The 26,630-nt window shown below is 44.7% G+C and overlaps 1 protein-coding gene and 1 long non-coding RNA gene across 22 annotated transcripts in view; one reads left to right on the plus strand and one right to left on the minus strand.

Moving 5' to 3' along the window:
- On the minus strand, nucleotides 1-4,960 carry LOC144310781 (uncharacterized). Its single transcript, XR_013376458.1, has 2 exons — nucleotides 4,218-4,960; nucleotides 1-2,416 (listed from the first exon to the last, which is right to left on the minus strand). It is a non-coding gene; the product is annotated as an uncharacterized LOC144310781 (long non-coding RNA).
- The window catches only part of LOC144310776 (uncharacterized), a 64,446-nt gene continuing 42,213 nt past the window's right edge, over nucleotides 4,398-26,630 (plus strand). For 3 of the 21 annotated variants that reach the window (XR_013376454.1, XR_013376455.1, XR_013376456.1), the window contains exons 1-4: nucleotides 21,383-21,541; nucleotides 21,958-22,166; nucleotides 22,307-22,411; nucleotides 26,306-26,459. The gene's annotated coding sequence lies outside the window, so the exon portion shown is untranslated. Of the gene's footprint in view, nucleotides 4,848-11,051; nucleotides 11,578-11,599; nucleotides 11,765-18,076; nucleotides 18,503-21,301; nucleotides 21,865-21,933; nucleotides 22,167-22,306; nucleotides 22,412-26,305; nucleotides 26,460-26,630 lie in introns of those variants that run through there. The other 18 variants (XM_077892255.1, XM_077892259.1, XM_077892266.1 and 15 more) reach the window with 17 other exon arrangements.

Below are 26,630 nucleotides of genomic sequence, written 5' to 3' on the forward strand. Positions count from 1 at the left end.
TGAATTAAGAGGGGACCATGTGAGGTGGAGTAAACTTGAGAACTTTGGAGCCATTTTTGAAGGACATTTTTGGAGAGACCAAACCCTCGAGACGCTTCTGTTACCCTGTGAGCAGGGAGACAGGATGGAGCTCTAAGACAGGCAAGAGTAAGTGAGGATGTGAAGTCGCAGAGAGGCTCGGAGGCAGAGAGAGACGTCATTTCCCAGGAAGGCCCTGGACGTCTCCAGTCCAGCGGACCCAGGAGACCCCGGCCTGTGCGGCTACACTGTCCGTCCTCACGCTTGGTGGTGAGCCCCTGATCCTGTTGAGGTGGGACACGCAGCACCTACCGACTCCCAGTTCTGCAGAAAGTCCGCTCAGTCATGCACAGTGGTGACCGCGCCTCAAGCTTCTCTGACATCTTAACGGATAACACCCCCGGGGCATTTATGTATTGTTTCTTTCGGTCTTTCTATATAAGAAGCACCTTGTCCAGTAGCTCACTTCATCACTCAACATCCTCAAGAGTTATCCGACCACTTCCCACACAAGAGTGGGGTTCGCAAGGGGTGATGCTTTGCCATAGTCCCAGCTGGGAAGGGGCCGACCCTGGACTTTGCGAGCCTTGTGGTTAGTTTGTAGGTTTAACTGACCTTGGAGGGAGAGCAGTTTCCTTACGAAGCCCCAAGCAAAACGTGTATCATTGCTGACCTGGGAGTCAGAATTAAGCTCCTGTCCTGCAGCGTCCAATTCGTCCAATTATTTCACACCACGCCTCAGGTGATCTTGTTCACACCGAAGTTACTGTATATTCAGAGGCGTGTTTCTGTGATGCATCTGAAAGGCATGTGCCAAGGCAGCTCCGAGGCCCATGTGACTGCACCTCCAACACGATCTGACTTTGGGTACACACAGCTGCTTTCCACGGTGCCGACAGCCACCACCACCGCCGCCGGAGCTTGTTGGGGATGGCCCAAGCCAAGCCAGAGTGCCCACCAGGTTTTTAGGAATCCGTGACCTTCCAGGAGGTGGCGGTGGACCTCACCCGAGAAAAGTGGGTCCAGCAAGCCACATCCCAGAGGAAGCTGTACAGAGGCATGACGCTAGACCACATCGGTCATTAGATCCACGCGTGAGTCTGTCAACATTTACTTATTTGACAAAAAGCTCTTCAGAGCAGCTTTCACTTTGCCCTCTACCCTGCCTCTTACACACTCACGGGCCATTTACAACTCCCTGAAGAGAGTCTGCTTCTGTACTCACTTCTGTCTACTTGGTCCTTGCGTGAGGACGTAGAGACCTGACCACAATATCTTTCTTGCTGCTCTGTCTCTCTCAGGCAGAGTGGTGCTGAGCACTCCCTGCATGCATCTGGCCGGGAAGTGAAGAGGTGTGCTCCAGAGTCTCGAAGCAGCTTTTCTGCACCGCAGCCACAGTGGATGGGGCACCACGGCAGGAGGCCTGGTAAACACTGTCCCTCTGAAACAGAGTGTTGGGGTCCTGACTGAGCACCAGCACACACCCGCCGAATGTCTCTAGCCCAGGAGAGGTGTTCCTCCAGCTTGGAGGAAGGAACCTCCGGACTTCCAGGGTTGAACATGTTCTTCCCGCGCTCAAACGTCCACCTTGTTCCTCCTCCTGCCCTGAAGTGGAAGATCATGCACAGGTCTCAGCACCGAACTCAGAATCCGTGGGTGCTGTTCTCCACAAGCAGGTTATCAGCTCTACGGGTCAGACGTGCTTCCCCGTCTGAAGCCAGGAGGAGACGTGTGCAGGGAAGGAGGAGCATTGCTCAGAGTCTTGAGTCCACGCGGGCTCCTGGCTTCTGGCGTCAGTGTGGAGAGGGGCCTGGCCAGTGAGAAGACCGGACCAGGGTGACGTCACGCATAGACTTCCTTGAGGGAATGGTTCTTCTGTCATCTGGTTGAGGCCCATGGGTATATCCCATCCTCCCACTAGTGTCAAAAGTCTTTGACCACTTGAGCCTCTTGGTCTAACTTCCTGTATGGTCCTGAGCCTCATGGCAACCTTGAAAGGGAGGGACTGAATGGGAAGTGCTATGTGCAATAAGAGTAATGATCCTGACCAAAAAATTATGTGTAGGACAGTTACCTGCAAAAAGAGTACAAGTAGTTAAGAGATACACAGATGTTAAAATTTATTTAAATACATGTAAGTCAATCTGTAGGGCCCAAAGTACACTTAACAAGAACAAAAATTTTAAGGGGCAGTTATTTAGCAAAAACTTGGGGCTGTGAGATGTCAAAGAATCCTTCTGCAGAAACTAAAAGTTCGTTCTAAAAGAAGGGCATTTACTTACCATACACACATTACAACAGCTACCTAAATTGTTTCCATTACCTGATGCTGCTCTTGTATGTGCATATGGCACTGTGGAGACTCCACAAATTATACGTACAAATCTCTCCTTTTACTCTGGAAATTAATTCAAAATACAGATCATGCTGGTACACCTTATTTATGAAAGAGAATAACTGAATAGCTTATACATTCAATGAGAGCTTTTACTTTTCAATGTAAAACCTGTTTATACATACCACGAGGCATAATAAATCTGCATTTAAAATAAAACACTAAAATATAGTTTTGGTTTTCTATCACTAAGTTTATTTTAAAAAAAGTTCTAGGCGTTGGGATAATAAAGGATTGAAGTCATTTTCAGGTCTCCCCAGTATATTTTGGGCATATGAATTTTTTGTAAAGAAACTTATGAACGTGTTTGTACACTTTATCTAATAAAAACCAAAAGCAGATAATAAACTCTCCTAGGAACACCAGAAATGGGAATATTTTGGCTGTAACACTGCCCTTAGTGTTTTGTAGCCCCAACCCTGCTATACACCCCAAATAACGTTTTGTGATTCAGGTCTCCGCCTACCCTCCCAGTCATTTACTTCAAGCCACTCCTTGTTACTATCACACTAGGAAGATGTCTAACATGCAAATTTGAAGTGGCATGCATAAATGGCAAAAACTAAACTAAACTAAACTGAAACTAAAAAATGGGTCTGTTCGGCTTTATACTTTTTGTTGAAAAATACCCCATCGCTCCCAACTGATGAAAACAGGAAGATCTATTCATAAATATGAAATTCTCTGCCTATGATATGTAATCATCCTAATAAGAAAATGAGTTCTATACATGCATGTCCAAAGGGAGAAAAAAGGAGATAGTTTCCCAAAGATGTTTCCAATTTTCCTCTGAATCAGAATTACCAAATCGAGACAACTAACATACTCTGTCTGTGTGCATTATTCCTTACTACACACAGCATTTTGTCCTGTATTTCAAAGCTCCCATTATAAACAAAAACTACAGCTTCTGTTAACCCACTGCATTCTGACCTTATAAAGTCAGTAACATTGAAAATCTAAGTTATTACATAAGAATTTTACTTTATAGATGTTTAAGTTTTGCTATCAAAGGCGCTGTTAACGTTAACATCCAAATAAATTATTTAAAGAATTATGTAAAATAAATTAATTCCCTTGAAAATTAAAAATTACAAGCATGAAAAATACCCCTAAGATTCATCCATAAAGTGTATCACAATTCTTCCCATTCTTTTGTACCAGATCCTCAAACTGGTCATGAGATAAACATGTACATAATACAAAAGATACTATTACATTCAATCTTTACTGTAGGAGCCAGCATCTAATATTGATCATACGTTAACTAGACAGACATGATTTAGTATTTGTAAAGGAATCTCCAGACTAACACTTTCATGACAGCCAATTACAGTCAAGCCCAGCAAGCAGTTTGCAACCAGAACTTAAGGTAAACTTTTTACAATGAGTTACAGATTCACAAGTTTAAGAAGACAAGAAGAAGAAAAACAGAAGTTTAAGAAGACAAGAAAAGAAAAACAAATCACTGAGCAAATATGAAGCAGACCCCAGAATGTGATACAATCCAAAGATGTAAATTACTGTAAGTCATCACTGTTGTTTAGAATTTCACACAGCCTCTTGAGTCAATTTGTTCTTTTCTACAGACACAATAATGAACTAAATAAAAGGAGGCAAAAAGAAAAAAAAAAAAAACGGGGGTCAGGGAATAGAAAGGAAAACCTTGACTGCAGAGTTCTGCTCTACAAATGCTTAACCTTACAGGAGTGTGGGCTCCTTCAGCATTTGTATTCTATCCAAATCCTCATGAGTCACAAAAATAAAAAAGTTATATCCTTCTGGATGCCAGGAAGGGCCTTACCACAAGCCTTTTGTCAGAGACAGAGACAGTGAGAGAGAGAGAGAGCAAGAGCAAGGGGGAAAGCCAGAGTGGTAGGTCTTCCCACTTTGAGTACTGTGAGGTCACAAACCACATGATTCTGTCTCTCCAGTAACAGCGCTTGCAAAAAAAAAAAAAAAGAGCTTTGAAGCTTTTGCTTTTTTCGCCTCACAAACAACCACAGAACCACAAGTGTGGTGCAAACTTTCTCCAGGAGGACAGCAAGAAGTCTCTGGTTTTTAAATGGTTCATCTCCGCAGGTCACTACCAGCCACTGAGACCAACAGTCAGGGAGTGCTCTCTAACCACAGTCTATGCAGTAATAGTAGGCCCTACACACATTTGCTCATTCTCTTTTTGTTTTGTTTCCTTGCTTTTCACATGTTGCCAGCTACACAATTTCTTGACAGAAAAAAAACAAATATAAAGTCTATGTACTCCAGGCATACTGTAAAACTAAAACAAGGTTTGGGTATAGTTTGTATTTTCAGTTTAAGGCTGCAAGCAGAATTTACAACAGGGTACAAGTTCTATCTGGAAAAACAGGAGGAACTATGGGATCAAATAGCCTCTTCAGCACGGTGACACCATGTCAGCAAAACTTCTTTTGGGGTAAGTGTTATCCTATTTTAAAATCTTAAGAGAGGGGCGGCCTGGGTGGCTCAGTGGCTCAGCGCCACCTTCAGTCCAGGGCGTGATCCTGGGGACTCAGGATGGAGTCCCAAGTCAGGCTCCTTGCATGGAGGGAGCCTGCTTCTCCCTCTGCCTGTGTCTCTGCCTCTCTCTCTCACTCTTTCTCTCTCTCTCTCATGAATAAATAAATAATTTTTAAAAATCCTAAGAGAGATGAACCTGTTGAACAAAAAGGTATGTTTCTTGGATAAACTGCTAGCTTTTCAGGCTAACATTGTATGATGCTAAAGATTATGATAATACTGCTATTTTGTTGCACTGAAAACTGAAAAATGAAATCGCTGTACATATTTGCATTTGGCATCTGTAACTTAGCTACTTCTCGGAATCATGACTTGAAATAGAAAAAATTACATTATCTCACATTAGTCAAAATGTTTTCTAGAGCTGTAGAAACCAGGCAGTTAAAGAACAGTAAAGGAAAGTTTAATATTCTCATTTAACCCTCACTGCAGTAAAATGAGACACTAAATTAATCAAAGCATTATGACGTATTCACCCTCGCAGCTCCCTATATTTGAGCAAACTTGCAAAAGGAAGCAATTTTACAAAATAACAGACCACACAATTATCTCAACATTAGGCTCTCCCATTATGCTCTACTGCAGAAATAAACCTGCAGCACAGTTAACGTTTTACCCAGCTCAACTAAAAGAAATCTCTTTGTAATTTTAAACTGCATCATAAGAGAAGTGCACAAGTTTGTTTCTAAACGACTTTATATAAGTCAAGCATAGATTCATATGTAAAACTATAAGCATGTAAAAGCCGTTTTTAAAAGCACTTTATACTTACTCAGGACATCCATGATATGAAGAAGTTCACAGAAGGCTCTAAAAACTTAAACACAATTACATTTTTCTATATAATTTTAATTTTACATCTACACATTATTATCCACACAGAAAACTTGTTATAAACACACGGCCAACGTTGAAATGTCTAGGATTCTTTCCATCATATTCTTGGACCTTCCAAAATGAATACCATTTAATATCATGAAAATAAAACTCCGTAAGGATACCCTGCATGGTTTTAAAAAGCCATATCTATTAAATCATGCTGAACTTGTTTTTTTTTTATTTTTATTTATTTATGATAGTCACACAGAGAGAGAGAGAGAGAGGCAGAGACACAGGCAGAGGGAGAAGCAGGCTCCACGCACCGGGAGCCCGATGTGGGATTCGATCCCGGGTCTCCAGGATCGCGCCCTGGGCCAAAGGCAGGTGCTAAACCGCTGCGCCACCCAGGGATCCCTCATGCTGAATTTTGAAAGAAAACAGGCAATAAAATAGGCCCTTAATATTCAATTTCAAATTAGTGTTGATACACAAAAGTAAACTACTTCGATATTCATCAGCTGACGTAGTATTATATAGTAAAATACCTAAACATTTACGAGATTTTCTTTATGATGTCCAACATGTCCCCAAAACAAGGCAAGTTTATAAAAGCCAATCAACTCAGCATTTTTTTTTTAAGATTTTATTTATTTTTTCATGAGAGACACACAGAGAGAGGTACAGACACAGGCAGAGGGAGAAGCAGGCTCCATGCAGGGAGCCTGACATGGGACTCGGTCCCGGGTCTCCAGGATCACGCCCTGGGCCAAAGGCAGGCGCTCAACTGCTGAGCCACCCAGACTGCCTGGCGTTTGATTGTAAAACCTGTGAAAAACCTCTGTTTCAGAACATCTACGAATCAACATGTCATGGGTAAGCCTCATAGCTGGTCTCAAAAACTATAGTGGTTTATTTAGGAGGTAGAAATAAATATATTCTCTGGGGAAAGACGTGAATTAACAGGGAAAGAACTGTAGAGGAAAGAACACTGGCCAAAGAAGCTTCTTTTTCTTCATTTGGGGGGTGGGGGGGAGGCTTTACTTTTTTTTTCTACTTTGGTGAAAGTTTACTTTTATAGTAGCACCATTCGAGATTGTCTCTTATAAAACTCCTATAAAGATTTGATAATGGAATCCATTTAATTTATTACAAGAATCTAAGTAACTTAACACCAGAGGTATACTTACAAAAATGAAAGATAATAGGGCTCTAAGTGCATTTTTTTTGCAATGTATTTTATTTAAATAAAACTGGAGGAAGTTCTTCTAAAATGGAGTTGGAAGGGGGTAAGGAGAAACAGTGAAAAGGCCCAGATCCATTTTCACAGAGCAAATAAAAAAAAAAAAAAAAAAAAAGGATGAATTTGGACCTGAGAGGCAACAAGTTGATAATGGCACACCAGGACAAGAAAGATGATCCTTAGGAAAAATAGTGACATACAGGAATGTGATTGAAGAGCAGATCTCACCCGCCCAAACAATAATTCAGGGGATTCATTTGAAGTCAAAAAAGATAAAAGAATCACTGTGTATAGAACTTGATCATGGCTAGGGGGTGAGAAGAAAGTACTTTCTGAATATGAAATCCTGAGGAGCAACACACTTGGGATGGTAACCTAAACCCAATCTCATCTAAGGACTGCATGTAATGGAACCAAGCTAGACACTTGCTTTTTTTTCTCCTCTATTTTTCCTACCATTCTAGTTTTGTTTTCAGTTTTTTACAGTGACAGAGAGAGAGAGAGAGAGTGAGGGAGAGAGTCTTAGGCAGGCTCCACACCCAGCGCAAAGTCCCATGCAGGGCTCATTCTCATCATGACCTGAACCGGAATCAAGAGTCAGACACTAAACCAACTGAGTCACACAGGTGCCCCTGCACCTCTCTAGTTTTTATTTATTTTTTTTAATTTATTTTTTAAAAGATTTTATTTATTTATTAATGAGACACACACAGAGAAAGAGAGAGAGAGGCAGAGACACAGGCAGAGGGAGAAGCAGGCTCCATGCAGGGAGCCCGATGCGGAACTTGATCCCGGGACCCCAGGACCGTGACCTGAGCCAAAGGCAGGCGCTAAACCGCTGAGCCACCCAGGGACTCCACCCCCCACCCCGCCCCGTCTCTAGTGTTTAATTTGAATTTCTCACACTGTGAAAATGATTTTTATACTTTGTGAGATGGACTGGGAATATTATGATCTGCATTTCTCACCCTGATGGCAGGGCGTAGAAACGGGACAGATGGTTTAGGCCACCAACCCAGAGTCTAAAGTGAAATTTTAGGAACCCAGTAAGTGGGTATAGAATTGGACAATAATCTTCCTTCGTGCCTTGAAGGTAATATGCAAGCAGGTCCAAAAAGAATGGCTACATTCCTACGGAACGTTTAATTTTAGGGTGTTCTTAGATGTTTCATCACAGACGTCTATAAACTTTTACTACTTCTGCTACTGCCACAGAACAATTACTAACACCAAAATACCAAAAACTAGTTTTCTTTTTCTTGACTCTGGGATATAAATGAGACACCTTTTAGAAATTACATTGGTCTCTTTAAGTAAATAGGATGGCATTTAGTAGGTTGGTATTTTAGTCAAACACAAAGCATGTCACTTCAGTCAGTGACATTCCTGGAAAGCAATTAGACAGATGCCCCATAAATGTGTTTCGGAAAGATCATGGGGCGAGTGTCGGCCTTTTTATGACAATACCTGAGAATGACCTGTGGAAATGCTAACATTTCATCTGTTGTTACAGCCATGCAAAGCATTATAGGTCCACTGACAAAGGGAAAAATTCAGTGAGCTTAAAAAAGAATGGTGTAGAATTCATTTCTTTATTTATTTATAAAAATTTTATTTACTCATGAGAGACACACAAAAGAGAGGCAGAGACATAGGCAGAGGGAGAAGCATGCTCCCTGCAGGGAACCCAATGCAGGACTGGATCCCAGGACCCCGGGATCATGACCTGAGCCAAAGGCAGATGCTCAACTACTGAGCCACCCAGGTGTCCTGATCATGTAGAATTTAACAATAAAAAAATAAAATGGAAAAATATGTCTGAAAGCTTTGAGATAAATTATTGAGCTAACTTTCTTAAAAGTATATATGGCATTTGTGAAAATTCTTGGTAAGCTCACTTAGGTTTCTTGTGTAATCATCTGTAAAACAGATGGAATAAACCTAGTAAACTCTTCACCTATTGTTTCATGTTCACTTTACACGAAATTCCTTTGGTCTTTTCTCATCGATTCAGTTCATCTGCTCCCTCTCTGAAGGGGAATGGAAGATACTGGCATAAAGAGGTGTGTATGGCAGTGGTCCTTAAGGAGCTCATGGAAAAGCACTAACTCCTCTTTTTCTTTCTACATGCAAAATTATTAAGTGGAAAAAATTCGTCTAATTGATTAACACTTTACACAGAAAAGAATAAGTGAAAGAAATCAATTTTTCCTTAAAAAAAAAAAAAACAGAAAACCTGATGTGGGCCTTATACATGACTCCATCCCAATGCCTTCTTTAGTATCTATCCCCTGCTGCTGTCCCATATGACCAGGGTCCTGCACCCCTTCCATGTTAGGAATGGTGAACTTTTTCTGCAAAAACCCAGATATTAAATATTTTAGGTTTTGCAGGCCATACGGTTGTCGTCCCAACCACATAGTTCTGCTGTTTTAGGTGAAGGCAGCTATCGACAAATGCAAAATCAGATTAATATAGCTGTGTCCCAATACAACTTTATCTGTGAACACTGACACTTGGATTTCATATCATTTTCATGTAATATTCTTCTTCTTTTAGTTTTTCCAACTATTTAAAAATCCAAAAATTGTTCCTAACTTGTAGGTCATACAAAAATAGGCATCTGGCCAGATTTGGCTGTTGGGCTGTCTTAAGACAGTTCCTGGTCTAGTGCACTGCTGCTTCCTCAAGGGCTGGGTAGCGTTCACTGAATCACAGTCCAAAGGAAAAAGTCTCTAAAGATGGTTCTGTTTGTAAAGGCTTCCCAATGACACATTCAGAAGTTTATGGATTAACACTATGTCCATGATTTTTTTTAAAGAAGATTTTATTAACTTATTCAGGAGAGACCCACAGAGAGAGGCAGAGATACAGGCAGAGGGAGGAGCCCAGCAGGGAGCCCGGGGCGGGGTTCCATCCCAGGGCCCGGGTTAGAGCTCTCCCCTGGGACAGAAAAGAGAGTTAAACGTGGCAGGCTCAGGAAACAATTGCTCCTTGCTCGCTGCGCATCCAGTGCGTCGCGATCAGTGGGGTTCTCTCGCGTCCCCTTGGCTCTGGGCCCTGAGGCCAGTAGGCCGGAGGGGGGGGGGGCTAGGAGGAGGTCAGGGAGGGGGGAGTCATCGCCAGGGACCCTGCAGGTGGCACGCAGGTGGCAAGCGGCCCCTGGGAAGGCAGAGGAGGCGGGAGGGGCGCAGGGAGGAGGCTCACGTCGACGGGGGGTATTTTGGGGAGAGGCGGGAAGGTGGGGAGTAAACTGGGACAGCGGGAGACGCAGGAGGGAGGCCTGGAACAGGGAAGGGAGAAAGAGAAGGTACAGAGGAAGCCCCGAAGAGGAAGGACAGAGCAGTGTCCCCTGAACTCGCTAGTGACCCCGCGAGGGCTCAGGCCTAAGCGCCTCAGCCCCCAGCCGTCCGCCGAGCGGATGGAGGCCCCTCTGTCCCCCGCGCCTCCCCCAGAGCGCAAGCCTCAGTCCCCGCCACATCAGGACAGCCTCCCACGTTCCCCGCGCATCGCCAGCACCTTCCCTCCTCCTCTCCTGAAGTTCCAGCGGAAGCTAAGGACAGTCAGTTCAGGGCGCGGCTCTCTGGCGTCTCAGCTTCAACCTCGGGCGACCAAGAGGGGGTTCGTCGTCCTGGGTCGGGGAGCAGCGGCGGGGCGACCCGCGAGATTCCCCTGCGCCCGGGCCGCCTCTCCCGCTGCGGCAGCTGCGCGCTGCGCCCCGGCTCCTGCTCTGGCCCGCGGGCGGCGGCGGCGGCGGCGACTCGCAGGCTCCAGGGCCGCTGCCCGCGACTCCCGTCCTGGCACCTGGACCCGCGAGGCTCAGGGGCGCTGCGCGCTAGCAGGACGCAGTGGGTGCCAGGGGGCGGCCCTGAGAAGGCCGCAGAGGAGACCGGAGGGCAAGGGGCGGAGCCGGGGAGCCGGGCTGGCAGCCGCGCGGAGGAATCTGAGCGGGCGGCGGGCGCCTGGGAGCGGAGGCCCCGCGGGGGCGGCGGAGGCGGCGGCGGAGGCGGGGGCGGGGGCGGGGGCGGGGGCGGCGGCTGCGCGGCCGGGGCTGGACTGCTGAAGCCGCTGCGATCCACCACCAGACTCACCTGGGAGGGGGCGCGGCTGCTCCCAGCACGCGGCGCCCCACGGGACCCCGCTCCGAGCTGCAACCTGAAGCCCCCGCCGCCCCAGGCCGCACACATCCCCGCGCCGGTTCTCAGCTGCCACCGCGGGCGTTCCCAGGGCTCCGGCAAGCTCTGGGCCTCCCGGGCCTCCCGGGCCTCCCAGCCCGCCCACCCGACTGCTCCGCTTCGCCGCCACGGCCCGTGAGACTCCTCCTGGCGGTCGGCTCCATGGAACTTGACTTCTCCCCTCCTGCACCTCATCACCTCCATTCCCTCTCCCCCGTCTCGCCTCTAAGCCCCCAATTTCCTCCTCCTCGCGCCTCATTTCCACCCTCCTCTCCCTCCCCCGGCCCCTTCCCTCACTTGGGGCGGTTGGGATGCGTCTTCCCGTGGACCCGAGCGCCAGCCTGCGCTTCAGCACTCCGTGCAGCGGCCTGCAGCCCGGCAAGACGAGCGAGGTGAGCCCGGTGGGGGCTGCGCGGCCGCAGCAGGTGTCCCGGTGTCCCGGTGCCGCAGGACGCCCGCACCACGGTAGAGGTCATCGCCGACCACCCGGCCCAGCTCGTGCGCACCCACAGCCCAGCCTCCTGTGCTGCGCGCTGCCCTCGCACTGGCGCTGCGACAAGACCCTGCGGGGCCTTCAAAGTAAGAAGCTGCGCGCCCCCCACCCCCCCCCCGCCGGGCGCCGCGGGACCCGCCCCAGGGTCTCCAAGCCCGCCGGGGGCCGGCGCCCTGACGGCCTCCGAGGCCTCCTAGCTTGGGGGCTCTGACCCGAGGGCGCCCCCCCACTGGCCCTCTTCCTCCGGATCCCTCACGCGGTGGGGAGGGGGGGACGGCCCCGCGCAGATCCTTCTCTCTCCCACCTGTGCCGCAGCCACTGCTCAGCCTGTATCCCTTCATTACCCCTGAAGCCTCCCGCCCCGTCCTGACCCACTCCTCTGAGCCGTGTCCCCTCCCCCAGGAGCCCCGGTGCCCGCTGCCGGCCGCCACCCCGCCCCCAGTCCCGGGGTGAGGAGCCCGGCCTCCTGCCCCCGACCGCGCGCCCCGGGCGCAGGGCTGACCCACCGGCCGCGCAGGGCGGGCTGTCGGCGCCGCCCCTCCCTGGGGTCCCGCGCGCTCCCACGCTCGCCCCTCCGCCCGGCCTGGCGCCCCCTTCCCTTGCCCGCCTGAGCCTCGGGGCCCCGGCCTCTCCCGGGCTCTGGGGGCCGGCGGCGCGCTGGCCTCCGGGGCGGCCGCCGGGTGCCGGCTGTGGCGCGTGGGCCGCAGAACCGGGGTCCCAGGGGGTCCCGGGCAAATCTGGGGACTCCGGGAGGCGTGAGGGTGACGCAGGCGGGGCGCTCGGTGGGCGCGCAGCCCCGCGCCGGTGCCCCTTAGCGGGAGGAAGGCGGGGCCGCCAGGGTCGCCGCGCGCCCCGAGGCGGGGGAGCCCCGGAGTCCCGGGCGCTGGGCCCTCGAGTGCCGGCAGGTGCTAGAGGAGGGGCGGGGGCGGGGCGCCTCCGGGAGCTGGCCCCCCGCCCCCCGCCTCACCCCACCTGGCGGGGATAAGGGAAAGCTGGGAGATGCCTTCACACAGCCGCCTTGGGAAAGCAGGCGAAGGGGTGCGGGTTTCTCTTATGGGGACTTTTAAAGGACTTGAGTCCCAGAGGGCCCTCCTGCTTCTGAAAGGTGGCGGGGGGCTCCGGGCAGGGGCCTGGGCGTGGAGGAGCGACCCCCTTGGCTGCAGGGCGGTAGCCGCGGCCTGGGCAGGTTCGGGGGCAGGGTCCGGAGCCCCTCGCGGTCGCCCGGCGGTTCTCCAGGACGCGCTCCAGGTTTCCCGGGGCGGCCCTCGCCAGGGGAGGCGCGGAGCCCCCGGGCCGGTGCGGGCTGGGCTGATGGGGACCGGGTTCCCGGGCAGTTCACACGCGGGGGCCTGGGCGCCCGGGAGGGAGCGGGCGGTGAGCCGGACTGGGAGCCGGACTGGGAAAGGAGCCTCGCCCGCCCTGTCTGTGGCCTGTGGACTTGGGAAAGTGGGCCTGGGTCCTCTGGGATCTGGGATCTGTGGACAGCAGGGTTAGCGAGGCCTGGCCAAGTTGGGGGGCGGGAGGACGGAGGAATCGTGCCAGGGCCTCCACCGTGGACCTTGTGGCCAGACTCCCACAGGCCACTGGCGGTTCCCTGTTGTGGACCGCCCCCCACCCCACGCACCCGTTCAGATTGTGTGTGGGGGTGGGGTGCAGAGAAAGAGGAGTCCAGGTCCTTTAGAGCCGGTTATCTAGCTGGGTCTTCCATCAGAAGAGAAATCAGAATGAATTGTGGAGGAAAGGGGAGGTTGCATTCTGGGCAGGTTTCATTTTGCAGTGGGTTCAAGCAGTGTGTGTGTGTGTGTGTGTGTGTGTGTGTGTGTATTTTTTACCCCTTCCATTTCTTCTTTTATAAACCACCCATTCTGTAGGTTACTGTTTTCCTCCTTGAAATAAAAAAAGTTGAGAATGTATGTGAATTAGGGAAATTGGAATTCACCCCCCCCCCCAGAGATATCTTTTATGATGTTAATCGTCCCTAGGCCCAGAATGTTCTACTTGGCCTTCAGCAAGGAATGGAAATTTGTCCCCCCACCCCCCACACCCAAAGAAAAACACCCCTCCAATCACCAACAAACAACCTGGATGAAAACAGCAAATACAAATAAGTAGGTATTTTGTCTATAGAATGCCAGGTCAAGCATTCCAAGTCAGGATGTATGGAAATAGAAGGGTGGGTGCCTGCATTTTCAAAGATACCATTTAGCTGTTTGGTAGTCTGCATTCTGTTTTCTTCGACTCTTTTGAACAGTTCTCCTGTATTTATGGTGCTGAATTGATTGTGAGCCTTGGTATTTGGGATAGAAATGATCTTTTTGGTGTAAAGTAGAATGCAGTGTCTTTTGAGCTGTTCTCAGAGATTTTGGTTATCTTTAGGTTTTCTCACTACTGCTCTTTTAAAATTATTTTGAAATGAACTGTTTTCTTTGCTGTTGATCATCCCTGTTGTTAATTGCAGAGCAGTTTTCCTTTTAACCAGTAAACAAAACCATACGTGGCCATATTCAATTAAGTGTTTTCATTCATATTAATGACAAAATAAATTGAGTTAATGTAAGACTTGATTTGCTGTGTTCTCCCACCCACAGACCTGTATTTAAGAAAATTCAGACAGATGGTGATAGCTGAGATCCACTCAATGTATAAGTTTTGTCTCTGCTGAAAAAGATGTGTAGAGATTTGGAACATCCAGATTTTTACAACATTTTTTATTGTTTTCATCTAAATGTTAGTAAAGACAATCTCTCTTTACCTGTCTTTTGAGATAAAAGCCTGAGCTCAGTAGACTTTCTATACCCTTGAAACATGATCAAATACATATGTAGTGAAGAAATAATATGAAAAAGTCTCAGTTTTCGAAGTCGTGGCCACAATTTGGCTATCATTTTTAGAGCTACGTACAAAGTAAGTTATAGTGTTGTTGGGTGGATAATAGATAGGTAAATATAGTTAAAAACACAAACACACAGAAATTAATTGTGGGAAAATCTGGGATTTAAATCAATACAGTATTTAGTGAGCCCATATTTTATGTCTGTGACGCTGAACTCAGCACTCTAAAGAATCAGAAGTGAATTCAATATATGGTGTTTTGATGTGTTAATTTAAAAAAGTACTTCAAAATGATATTGGCAATGTATTCTATTAAGACATAGGCAACAAATTACTGTGGTTCAGCTGATCTTGTTCTGGGATTATCTAAGAATACTTATAATTTGTTTATACTCGGCATGTAAAAATGCAAAAACAGCTAGTATGTTTTAAAATACGCAAAGTTGCTTATTAGTATTATATTTTAACAAAGTTCTGCAGTTTTGTGATGTTCAGTCCTTCCAGGTGTCAAGGAAATAGAAACGCGTATTTTTAACGTTTCTTTCAGGTGTATGTTCCTGAAAGCTTAAAATACTTAAGGGATACTATTAGAGGATCCCCAATGCCCTTTCTGTCCTAGATAATTCTAGTGACCAATAAATAAATAAGTAAATAAATAAATAGCAATTTGCAAATTCAGTTCTTTAGTTAATAAATAGTCTGGTAGAAATAGGGAGAACATATGTCAACTTTGCATCCAGTAACACCCTTATAGTTAGGAGTCTGTCAAGATTTCCACCATGAAGCCTGGTGTTCGGGGTTAATAACTCATTTGCTTTAAATAGATTCAAGCTTAAATAATAAATAAATAAATAAATAAATAAATAAATAAGTAAGTAAATAAATAGCTAGCTAGCTAGCTTCGAGCTGGGGGATCCCTGGGTGGCTCAGCGGTTTGGCGCCTGCTTTCCCTCCAGGGCGTGATCCTGGAGACCTGGGGTCCAGTCCCATGTCGGGCTTCCTGCATGGAGCCTGCTTCTCCCTCTGCCTGGGTCTCTGCCTCTCTTTCTCTATCTTTCTCTCTCTCTCTGTCTGTCTCTCATGAATAAATAGATAAAATATTTTTTTAAAAAACACTAATAAAATAGCTACAAGCTGAAAGAAACACAATGCGGAAATTTTAAGTCCAGATGTATATTTTATATATTTTTTTTAATTTATGTTTTATTGGTGTTCAATTTACTAACATACAGAATAACCCCCAGTGCCCGTCACCCATTCACTCCCACCCCCCGCCCTCCTCCCCTTCTACCACCCCTAGTTCGTTTCCCAGAGTTAGCAGTCTTTACGTTCTGTCTCCCTTTCTGATATTTCCCACACATTTCTTCTCCCTTCCCTTATATTCCCTTTCACTACTATTTATATTCCCCAAATGAATGAGAACATATAATGTTTGTCCTTCTCCGACTGACTTACCAGATGTATATTTTAAAACTAAAAATGGTGCAAGGCTATTGTGCTGTTTTAAGTTAGAGAATACTGGACTATATATTTACTCGTATCATATGTGTTTCTGGCAATGTTAAAGAAAGAACAAACATTTTTAGATATATGATCTATTACTCATAGTTAATTCTGTATGTTTAATGATACCTTTCAGTATTTGTCATAAGTCGGGTTTCAAAATGATAAAGTAAGTCTTATTTGAAAATAATTTTCTCAACATCATTGGCCATTTTTCTCTTCAAAAACAAGTATGTGACTAATAAATATTTGGCATGAGTGAGTTGTATTTTCCTAACATATGTAATGATCAGGTTTTGTGTTTGTGTCTTTTTAAAGGCAATTATTCCTAAACAAAGGAAAATAGATTATTAAACCTATTAAAACTTTATTAGGCCTGCTATGAGTTTTTATGAAAAATTATGTAAATCACAATAGATTTCAAGTTGTGTGAGGACAGATACATTTTTGTGTTATGCCTAAGTGTAAAAAAATTAAAGTTAAAAATTTTAGCATCGAATATATAAAAGGTAGTTGCAACACAGAATTTTAGGTGGAAAATAAATATTTAAAAAATTTTAAGGAAAACTTCTATTTGGAATCAGGCATGGCTAAGATGTCTCTCCTATTCTCCCATTTGACATTGCTGTTTGTCTCCTTTCAGTATTCCAGAACAGGGGATCCCTGGGTGGCGCAGCGGTTTAGCACCTGCCTTTGGCACAGGGCGCGATCCTGGAGACCCGGGATCGAATCCCACGTCTGGCTCCCGGTGCATGGAGCCTGCTTCTCCCTCTGCCTGTGTCTCTGCCTCTCTCTCTCTCTCTCTCTCTCTCTCTCTCTCTCTCTCTGTGTGACTATCATAAATAAATAAAAATTAAAAAAAAAAAAAAGAAAATCAATATTCCAGAACATCCATTGTTAGATGGTCTAAACCAGGTTGACACATGGCATGTAAATTCCTGGCTTGTATTGAAATAATTTCCATCAAATGATTCTTTGACATATATTTTTTAAATTGTAAAATGGTATTTTTAAAAATATTATATTTATTTATTCATGAGACACACACACACAGAGGCAGAGACACAGGCAGAGGGAGAAGCAGGCTCCAAGCAGGGATCCAACTTGGGACTCGATCCGGGGTCTCCAGGATCAGGCCCTGGGCTGAAGGCGGCGCTAAACCTCTGAGCCACCCGGGATGCCCGTAAAATTGTATTTTATATTACGTTCATTTTTTTTCTTGACAATTCAGTTGGGTTTCCCTAAATTCTAGGTTAAATTCTAAAAATTAGCTATAGCCTTTGTGAAAACTTTTAATAGTTTACTTGAAGTTATCTTTAAATACTTACTGTAGGAATACAATTTTCCCTTTTTGCAATTGTGCCCTTGCATCTTTTTTATCCAAAAATAGATTTGATCAGATTTTATCTTGAAAAGGAATTATATTTCAATTTGCTGCAAGTACAATGTGCCAAATGATATTGATCTGTAAGAGTAATTGATTGGTTAAAATTAGACTTCTGCCCATGGAAATGTCAGAGGCGATTTTAATTTCTATACAATAAGACCACAGAAAGAATTTTAAGGGTCTGAGCTAAATCTGTATTGCTGCTCTTTTAGAGTAATTCACAGATTTAGTCATAAGGAGTCTCATACAAAATTTCAGTAGATTCTAGGGTTAAGTGTCCTTTTACTTAATTTTGTACAAGCTATGCAACATGTGATTTAAATGCTAGTTCTAGTGAGGTGTGCTAAATAAAGGAACTTCTTTCTCTGTTCTGAAATGTTAAAACACAAAATTACTTCCCTCTTCTCCATGAATTTTCTTGAATTGGTAGGCTACATATTTTATTAAAGATGTTTTATTTATTCATGAGAGACACACAGAGACAGGCAGAGAAAACAGGCAGTGAGAGAAGCAGGCTCCATGCAGGGAGCCTAATATGGGGACTGGATCCCGGGTCTCCAGGATCACACCCTGGGCCAAAGGCAGGTGCTAAACCGCTGAGCCACCCAGGGATCCCCGGTAGACTTTATATTTTAAAAACACCTAGAAATGTAATTGTTAAGGTTTCATCACAAACCATTCTTTGCAGAAAGGAACTTTTGTGCTGGATAGTATGGAAACAAATTTTAATGTGTGGTTACTCATAAGTACTTAAACGGTGATTTTTGACTGCTCTCTACCCTTTAAAATGTTTTCCATTGCTTGGGTTTGGTACAGATGAACTGTGTAAAAATTTCTTGATTCTTTTGGTGTTCTTTTAGATAAACACAGTTGGCTTCAGAGATCTACTTAAAAAAAAAAACTCTCTGACATATGATTATACTTCTGATTGATATAAAGTCAAATACAGTACTCCCTCTTTTCTTTTCCTCAGAAAAACATTACGCATCTGATTTGGTAGAGTGAATAGTAGAAAAAAGTCAACATGTTTAGTCGTTAAAAATAGAGTTCAACCATAAGAGGAAAAGCTGTCACCACATTGTGTGAGCATTTCATTTTTAGGGTAAGTTCTAAGCCTCCTAGGACACTCACACAATTTGTGATTATCTATTTGTTTTGTTATTAAGTGTAATACATAAAGCATACCAATATTTAACATGGTCAGTATTATGCTCCTTAAGCAAAGAAAGGTGGATTTGTGTATTTCACTCTTAGGGATCTTTTCTTTCATAATTTCCCATATTGAATCGATTTTCCTTTTCTTCTAACAACAACAAAAAAATCCATTATGTTAAAAATATTCAGTAAAATAATGTCCCAGAGCTCTTGAAAATCTTTATATTGGGGCAGATTTCCTTTCTTTTTTCTTTTTTAATTTAGCCAGACAGAAGTGAAACCCATCAGCAGTCATTCTTTATCTCTCAGCAACACCAAAAAAGATCTCAAGTCATGAAGAATTACATGTCCGATTGAACCCTTTCAGGATTCACAGTCAAAGCCCATTTTAGCACACAGCAGACTTGGAACCGAAGGGTTGTTTTTCTTTCAGTTTACTTATTTATTAAATGAAAATCATGTTAAATAATACCCACATTATAGGATTGTACTGACAATTAAATAAAACAGTAAGTAACAAACACATACAGTGCTTAGCATATGCCTGACACTGTTCTAAGTGTTTTCTATATGTAAACTCTAATAAAAATCATCCCGGGAGGTAGGTACCATTCTTATCCCCATTTTCCAGTTGGTGAAAAGGAGGCACAGAAAGGTCAAGTTATTTGCCCCAGTTTATACAGCAAATAGGCAGGGGAGCCAGGACCGAACTCAGGTAGCACGGCTCCAGAGCCTGTGTTTTTGACCACTCTACTAGCATTCTCTTCTTTTTTTTTTTCTCTTCTTTTGTTTTCTTCAATTCTTTTTTATTAATGGCTTAATTTTTATGTATATACATATTTTTTGTTTACTTTCATTGTACTTTACTTTTTTTCTCTCTTAGTTGGGGATTTAAAAAAATTTTTTTTATTGGAGTTCAATTTGCCAACATATAGCATAACACCCAGTGCTCATCCCGCCAAGTGCCCCCCTCCCTCGGTGCCCATCACCCAGTCACCCCAACCCCCCGCCCACGTCCCCTTCCACTACCCCTTAGTGAAAGGGGCACTAGTAGATTTCTAATACCCCTATTTTTACGCCTTGTTCAATTCCCAGAGTTAGGTGTCTCTCATGTTTTGTCACCCTCACTGATATTTTCACTCAGTTTCTCTCCTTTCCCTTTATTCCCTTTCACTAATTTTTATATTCCTTAAATGAATGAGACCATAGAATGTTTGCCCTTTTCCGATTGACTTATTTCACTCAGCATAATACCCTCCAGTTCCATCCACGTTGAAGCAAATGGTGGGTATTTGTCATTTCTAATGGCTCAGTAATATTTCATTGTATACATAGACCACATCTTTATCCATTCATCTTTCGATGGACACCGAGGCTCCTTCCACAGTTTGGCTATTGTGGACATTGTTGCTAGAAACATCGGGGTGCAGGTGTCCCGGCGTTTCGCTGCATCTGTATCTTTGGGGTAAATCCCTAGCAGTGCAATTGCTGGGTCGTAGGGCAGGTGTATTTTTAACTCTTTGAGGAACCTCCACACAGTTTTCCAGAGTGGCTGCACCAGTTCCCATTTCCCACCAACAGTGCAAGAGGGTTCCCCTTTCTCCACATCCTCTCCAACATTTGTTTCCTGTCTTGTTAATTTTCCCCATTTTCACTGGTGTGAGGTGGTATCTCATTGTGGTTTTGATTTGTATCTCCCTGATGGCCAGTGATGCGGAGCATTTTCTCATGTGCTTGTTGGCCACGTCTGTGTCTTTCAGAGCTGATTGGGACATGTGTAGAAATCAATTATCTTTTAGTTTTTTAAAATGTTCTCTGACCAAGTTTAAGAGAAGAGCACTAATTTTAAGGTCTGGAAGACCCGGGCTCAGACCCTGCTTTTTCCTCTCTTATTACTACTTGTATGGTTGAACTTGTAAGCCTCTGTGGGCTTCGTTTTCCTCATTTGTGAACTGCAGGTGATGAACCTAACTGGATAGGATTAAATGAGATAATATGTATGAAGTGGCTGGCACTAGTAGATTTCCAATATCCATCTTTCCCTGTGTACTCCTCTCCCCTACTTCTTCTGTCTTGCCTTTTTCTTTTCTTTTTTCTTTTCTTTTCTCTTTTCTCTTTTCTTTTCTTTTCTTTTCTTTTCTTTTCTTTTCTTTTCTTTTCTTTTTCTTTCTTTCTTTGATACTGGCCATCAAAAAGTATAGCCAAAGGACTTAAAACTATATATACCAAGTAAACAAATGATGTGTGTCTTCTACATATTTTAGGAACTTGCATGATCTGGGTTGAAAAGAAAACCTATTCACTAGATTTGACAAAGACCTTTTCTACATTAAGCCTTATATATAACCTGTTCCATATTAAGCTTTGAAAAGATTGCATTAAACTCTGCATTGCTGCATATTGTTTAAGATTTGTGTTTTGATTTAATACCATCAAGCTTTCAGTACGGGGAATAACAGTCTCTGACCAATAAACAAAGCAGGGATCCCTGGGTGGCTCAGCGGTTTAGTGCCTGCCTTCAGCCCAGGGCATGATCCTGGAGTCCCGGGATCAAATCTTGAATCAGGCTCCCTGCATGGAGCCTGCTTCTCCCTCTGCCTGTATGTCTGCCCCTCTCTCTCTCTCTCTCTCTCTCTCTCTCATTAATAAATAAAATCTTAAAAAAAAAAAGCTAAACAAAATGAGCTGTTTCAAGGTCTGGTATAGGAGCAGGTGAAGTGCACAGGCTGGCCTGAGATTGCTGAAGGTTTTATTGAGTCACTGGCACCCACCTTTTGCTGTCTTGTTACAGTTTGCAGCTTTGACCTTCTGACCTGACTAACCGTTGCAAATCTAACTGATTCCAACTGTCAGTGAGTCTACTGTGTAACAGTCTGGATCTCCTTCTGGAGAAGGCAAACATCCGAATCTGCTACCAGACTTCTCCCTGTCTTCTTTCCCCCACCTCCCTTCATCACCTTAAGCTCATTAATTTGAAACATCAGATGTAATATTTCAGTGAAGTGCACTGTGGGCAAAAAGCATCAATTCCTATTTATGTGGGGAGATGTCATGGACACTTAGCAAGCAATAAGTCACTGTCAGGGAGTTATTTCAAAAAGATTTAACAGCAAGGATGTCTGTTAGGGAAGGTGTGGGCAGGGAGGAGAAGAACTCTGTTCCAGTAATGATGAAATCATCATACCACAGGCACATTAAGGCCAGGACAGGAGACATGGGCTCCTGTTAAAATGATTCCCATAAGAACCTTACTCTTTCATCCTCTTATTGTAGTGCAGTTAAGCAAACGAAGTGCTAAAGCCATGTGAAGTAAATAACCTAATCAACAGTGATTTACTCTTGTTCTCTCATGGGGTCATGACCTAATCCTAAATAAAGACTTCTAAAATTGTCTGTGTTTAGATGTGTTCCTCATGTTGGAGAAAGCTGGACGGATGAGAATCCTCCTCAAGTGGACCAGAGTTTTTATTTTCATTACCACGGTGGCTACTGAGCAGCTTTTTGGGGGAGTTGGACCTCTCTTGTTTAGCCCTGCAGTGAAGACGAAGATCTGTACGCTCAACAAGTTTAATCACTCCCTAAAGTGGTCATCGGAGGCCTTCTCGTTGAGAGTAAGGAGCCCTGTCTCTTGTCTTTGTTTCATGACCTCCTCAGAGATGCTTGAGCGCAATTTGGAATGTCTCTGCTGCTCTGTTATCTCGGGTGCTGTCTTTTTATATTCACTGTGGATTTTCCCCTTTTACATCTGCAGGCAAGAGTTTCACCTTGACCATAACTGTCTTCACAAATCCTCCCCAAGTGGCCAGCTATCACAGAGCTATTCAAGTTACAGTGGATGGGCCCCAGGAACCCAGAAGTAAGTACTTGCCTTCCTATTAGAGCCAGTAACAGGGTGTGTGGAGACCCTATGAGGAATTTATCCCAGAGCTGTCAGTACTACTTTAGTGAAAACGGTTTCTTTGCAGACTTTGCTACCTACGTGCGTTTTGATCAGGGGACAGTTCACAGAACTTCACACTTAGTAGGAGATCAAATTACATTTTGAACTTTGTCACAAAATCAATAAGGCCTACCCAACTCGGGGGACACAAAGGGATAATTATTGTGCAAAGACATTCTGCTCATCTGCTGGGCACAGCAGACAGGGCAGGCCAGACCCATGAGAGCTGAGGAAGGAAACAGCAGACTGAAAAATCTTGAGTCTAGTCAAAAAGCTTCTGGGTGTGTTTCCCATGGTCAAAGAATGTGTTTTACCTTTGTAGCTCCCCCACTCAATTCCCTTTATAAAGAGCACAGTGGTTAATTACAAAGATTGTATTTTCCAATGATAACTTTCTTGATTGTTACAAGTACACTGTTGTTTGATCATGTTGTGGTAATTGTTATAGTTTCTTTTAACAAACCAGGTGTAAATCCGCCTTTGTGTGTTTGTCTGTCTGGACACCCAGGAGGTTTATGCCCGAGTTGGTGTAAGACAGTACACATAACCCACTGGGGCTGATACGCATTTTCCTCTTAAATCTAAATTGAGATCGATTTTCTCCCCCCCTTCACTCCCCGCCCCCAAAACCGATTTGATCACATTTGGAAAATCAGCATTTAAATGTATTTGGGGATTAAAGATTCTTTGATACATATGGCATGCAACCTCCTGTGCCAGTGGAAGCATATGGAACTCTACCTTTGATGAGTGACATCAGAGTCCCAGCCATTGTGTTTAGAGTTTTCTTTGGTTTGTGGTAGAGGTACAGCTTACAGAAATATTTGTTATATGTAATGATACACCTGCCTGGACAGGCCGAGTGGCCTATCTTCTCTTCCCCTAAAACTGAAGGAAAAGGACTGTCAAGTTTTCTTCTCCCCAAGTAGTGACATCTTTTAGCAGCGAATGAAGGGTGCCTTGGGTTCCTCTTGCCAGTATCTCTTTTCACAAAGGCTCATTACTTGTCTGAACTGGGGAAGTTTCCTGCCTCAAAAGCCAGTCTTTGAGGCTTTTCTTCTCTCCTCCTTTCATGTGTATGGCTTCTTCTAGGTTCACAGTGCTGGGTCATGGCTGGCTCTGTTCAGGTTGAGAATGTTCTATTAGATAGAGGCCACACACGTGTCTCTGGCCGCCCGAGTCTCTGGTCATAAGAGCCAGTGGTCATGCAGTGCAGGTGACTAGAACAGAGCAGGGCTGTCTTGGCTGATCTGGGGCTTTGGCTGACGTTCTTGGACTTCCATAAATCGGGGAAGATGCCTTGTGATGGAAGCCACATGTTATCTAATTGGTCCTAGAGATCCTGAAAAGGCAGGGACATCCATTTCAGTCCTGCATAAAGCAGGACAGCAGTCTTTTAACATTTAGTATTATTAATACTTCTCGTTTAAAGATGTTTCCTGCTGATCTCGGCAGCTTTTCTCACTTCTTGGAAAAACCATAATTGTGTGTGTGTGTGTGTGTGTGTGTGTGTGTGTGGTGTGTGTGTCTTTGTGTGCCTCTGTTTGCATATGTGTCCATTCAGGAGTTGAAGTTCAGAAGTTGATGGTTGGGAAAGGAAACAGGAAATGGCAAAAGATGAGGAAGCAGGGTAGCTTTTTTCACTCCTCTGTCAAGTGACTTTACCTCCTTCCCAAAAGGTTGTTGGCAGAACTAATTAGTTGATAGGCTTACTGCCCTGTAAAGGCAGAGAAATGCTCTGCAAACATGGAGGGTTCAGGGTAGAGGGACAGATGATCTATGTGTGACCTGAGTTCAGGCTCTGGTGTCAAGGGTGGGAGGGGGAGCAGATACAGATCTTGAGTGGCACCACTGAGTAACATTTTTCACCAAACAAAAATGTGTGTGACAATATGATATTATTTCTCTGACTTTGTGAAGTGGCTTGCCAAACTCAATGCCTGGATACAAAGATGGGTATGGTGTCAGGAATATTTTAGTCCTATCACCTTGAGTCTCTCTACTGGATTATTTCCTTCTGTTCTACTCTTGGGCATCCTGGGCATTGAGGGCATAGCATTCTTCCCAGTATTGTTCTTTAGATTTGAGAGTCCTGGGTGTGAAAGATGCCCGGGATTTTGCATTTTCTTCAACTCTAATAGGATTTAGATTGGTGCATCAACAATGTTAAATGGAGACTCCTCCAGAATGTGGGTTGGCAAACGTTTTCTATGAAGTGCCAAATAGTAAATAATTTCAGCTCTGTGGGCCGTATCTTCCCTGTCATGACGACTCAACTCTGGCGGTGTAGCTCAAAAGCAGCCAAAGCCAATACATCAACGAGCGGTTGTGGCTTTGTTCCAACAAGTCTTTATTTGCAAGAACAGGTGATGGGTCCGATTTGGTATGCAGGTTGCAATTTACCATCCCTTGCTCTAGATTTCCAAATGGCTTATGTTATTAACCCTTAACAGTAGGGGTTGAGAGAAAGGCTTTCCTGACCAGAGAGAAAAAGTCCATATAATTGTTTTCACCTTCTCTCCAGCAGAATTACAGAATTACAATTCTTTAAGTAGTGTTTGTCACAAGATAGTATCTTTGTGTTTATTGTAATGGTTTGATGGGGTTGAAGATTTTATATCATTGATTCCTGTTAATGGCATTTTACTCCCTCCTCCAGAGATCAGAATATATATTGAAAAGGCTACTTTTGGTAGTTTAGCTATTTGGACAAGGACAAGTTCTGGATTAACTGGTTGGTCTTTATTCAGCCAAGCATAGTGATGAAGGATGTGGGCTTTGGTGTCAGACTGTCTGGATTGAACTCCCAGCTCCACCACTGACTAGTTGTGTGGTGGTAGGCCAGTCACCTGGCTTTCCTTTGCCTCAACTTCCTCATCTGTTAAAGTGAAAATAATAACAGTATTTTCCTCATCAGTTGCTGCAAAGATCTTAAATGATGTAATGTATGTAAAATATGTAACACGGTGACCATCACGTAATAAGTGCTCATTAAGTGTGAGTTGTTACAGCATGAATTCCCTTCAGTGTCAGGAGTTTGCTGTAGCGTTTTGCTTACAGTATGCTTCCAGGAAATAGGTATCATCTAGGCTCTGCTCCCTTGTGTATTATTATTTTTAAGTGTTTTATTTACTCATGAGCGACACAGAAAGAGAGAGAGGCAGACACAGGCAGAGAGAGAGGCAGGCTCCATGGAAGGAGCCCGATACGGGACTCGATCCCGGGGCCCCAGGATCACGTCCCAGGCTGAAGGCACGCGCCAAACCGCTGAGCCACCCAGGGATCCCCTATTTTTTTCCTTGCAGATGATTTTATTCATTTTTGCTCATTACTAAATGACAGTAAGAAGTGTTCGAGACCGTGCCTTGAGCAGGTATTCCTGCTGCCTGGGGACAGCTGTGCAGAAGTGATGAACAACATAATTTGTTTGCAGTAAAGAAAAGTCCAGCAGAGGATGCGATGGCACTCGTGCCCCCTCTGAGGCCCTGCATATCAGCACCTCTGCCAAGACTTGCTTTCACTCAGAAAGCAGGAAGGTGTCACCCGTCTATGTTGTCTGTCTCTGGCAGATAAACCTGTGCAGTCACATCACGAACATGATCCTCACTCATTACAAGATTAGAAAGCTCCCTGTGGCATCATTGATGGTTTTTACTTTGGTCTTTTGCAGTTGTGATTCATCTCAGTTATAAAACCTCCCTTTAAAGGAACGTAGCCGAATAGCCGATGACTTCGAGAACCTTCATCTTAAGTAGTGTAAACATGAAAATGCTGCACGTCTTTACAAATGCCATTTGTTTTCTTTGCCAGGTCATCATTTTAAGACATGACATTATACTTAAGATCCCAAATTTGTAAAAGTGTTTCGGCAAGGCGTTTTGACCTGTTGGCAAGTGAGCCCTGAAGGACAACTGCCGTAGGTTTGCCAGCAGGAGAAGTCAGTGTAGCAGCGGCAGCAGCAACGGTAATGCATTTGGATGCCTAACTCTTTCAAACATCAGTTTCTATTAGGATCCTCTGTTCCACGTGTGCCCTTGGTTCCAACTGCAGTCTGACTTAAAGAGTTTCTACGGGAAGGTGAACACTTGGTTAGCAGTGTCGTGGTGGTGGTACTGAGTTAGGGAAGAGGACTGAT

Source organism: Canis aureus, chromosome 3 (assembly GCF_053574225.1).
Source record: "Canis aureus isolate CA01 chromosome 3, VMU_Caureus_v.1.0, whole genome shotgun sequence".
In the NCBI taxonomy this organism is placed as follows: Eukaryota; Metazoa; Chordata; class Mammalia; order Carnivora; family Canidae; genus Canis; species Canis aureus.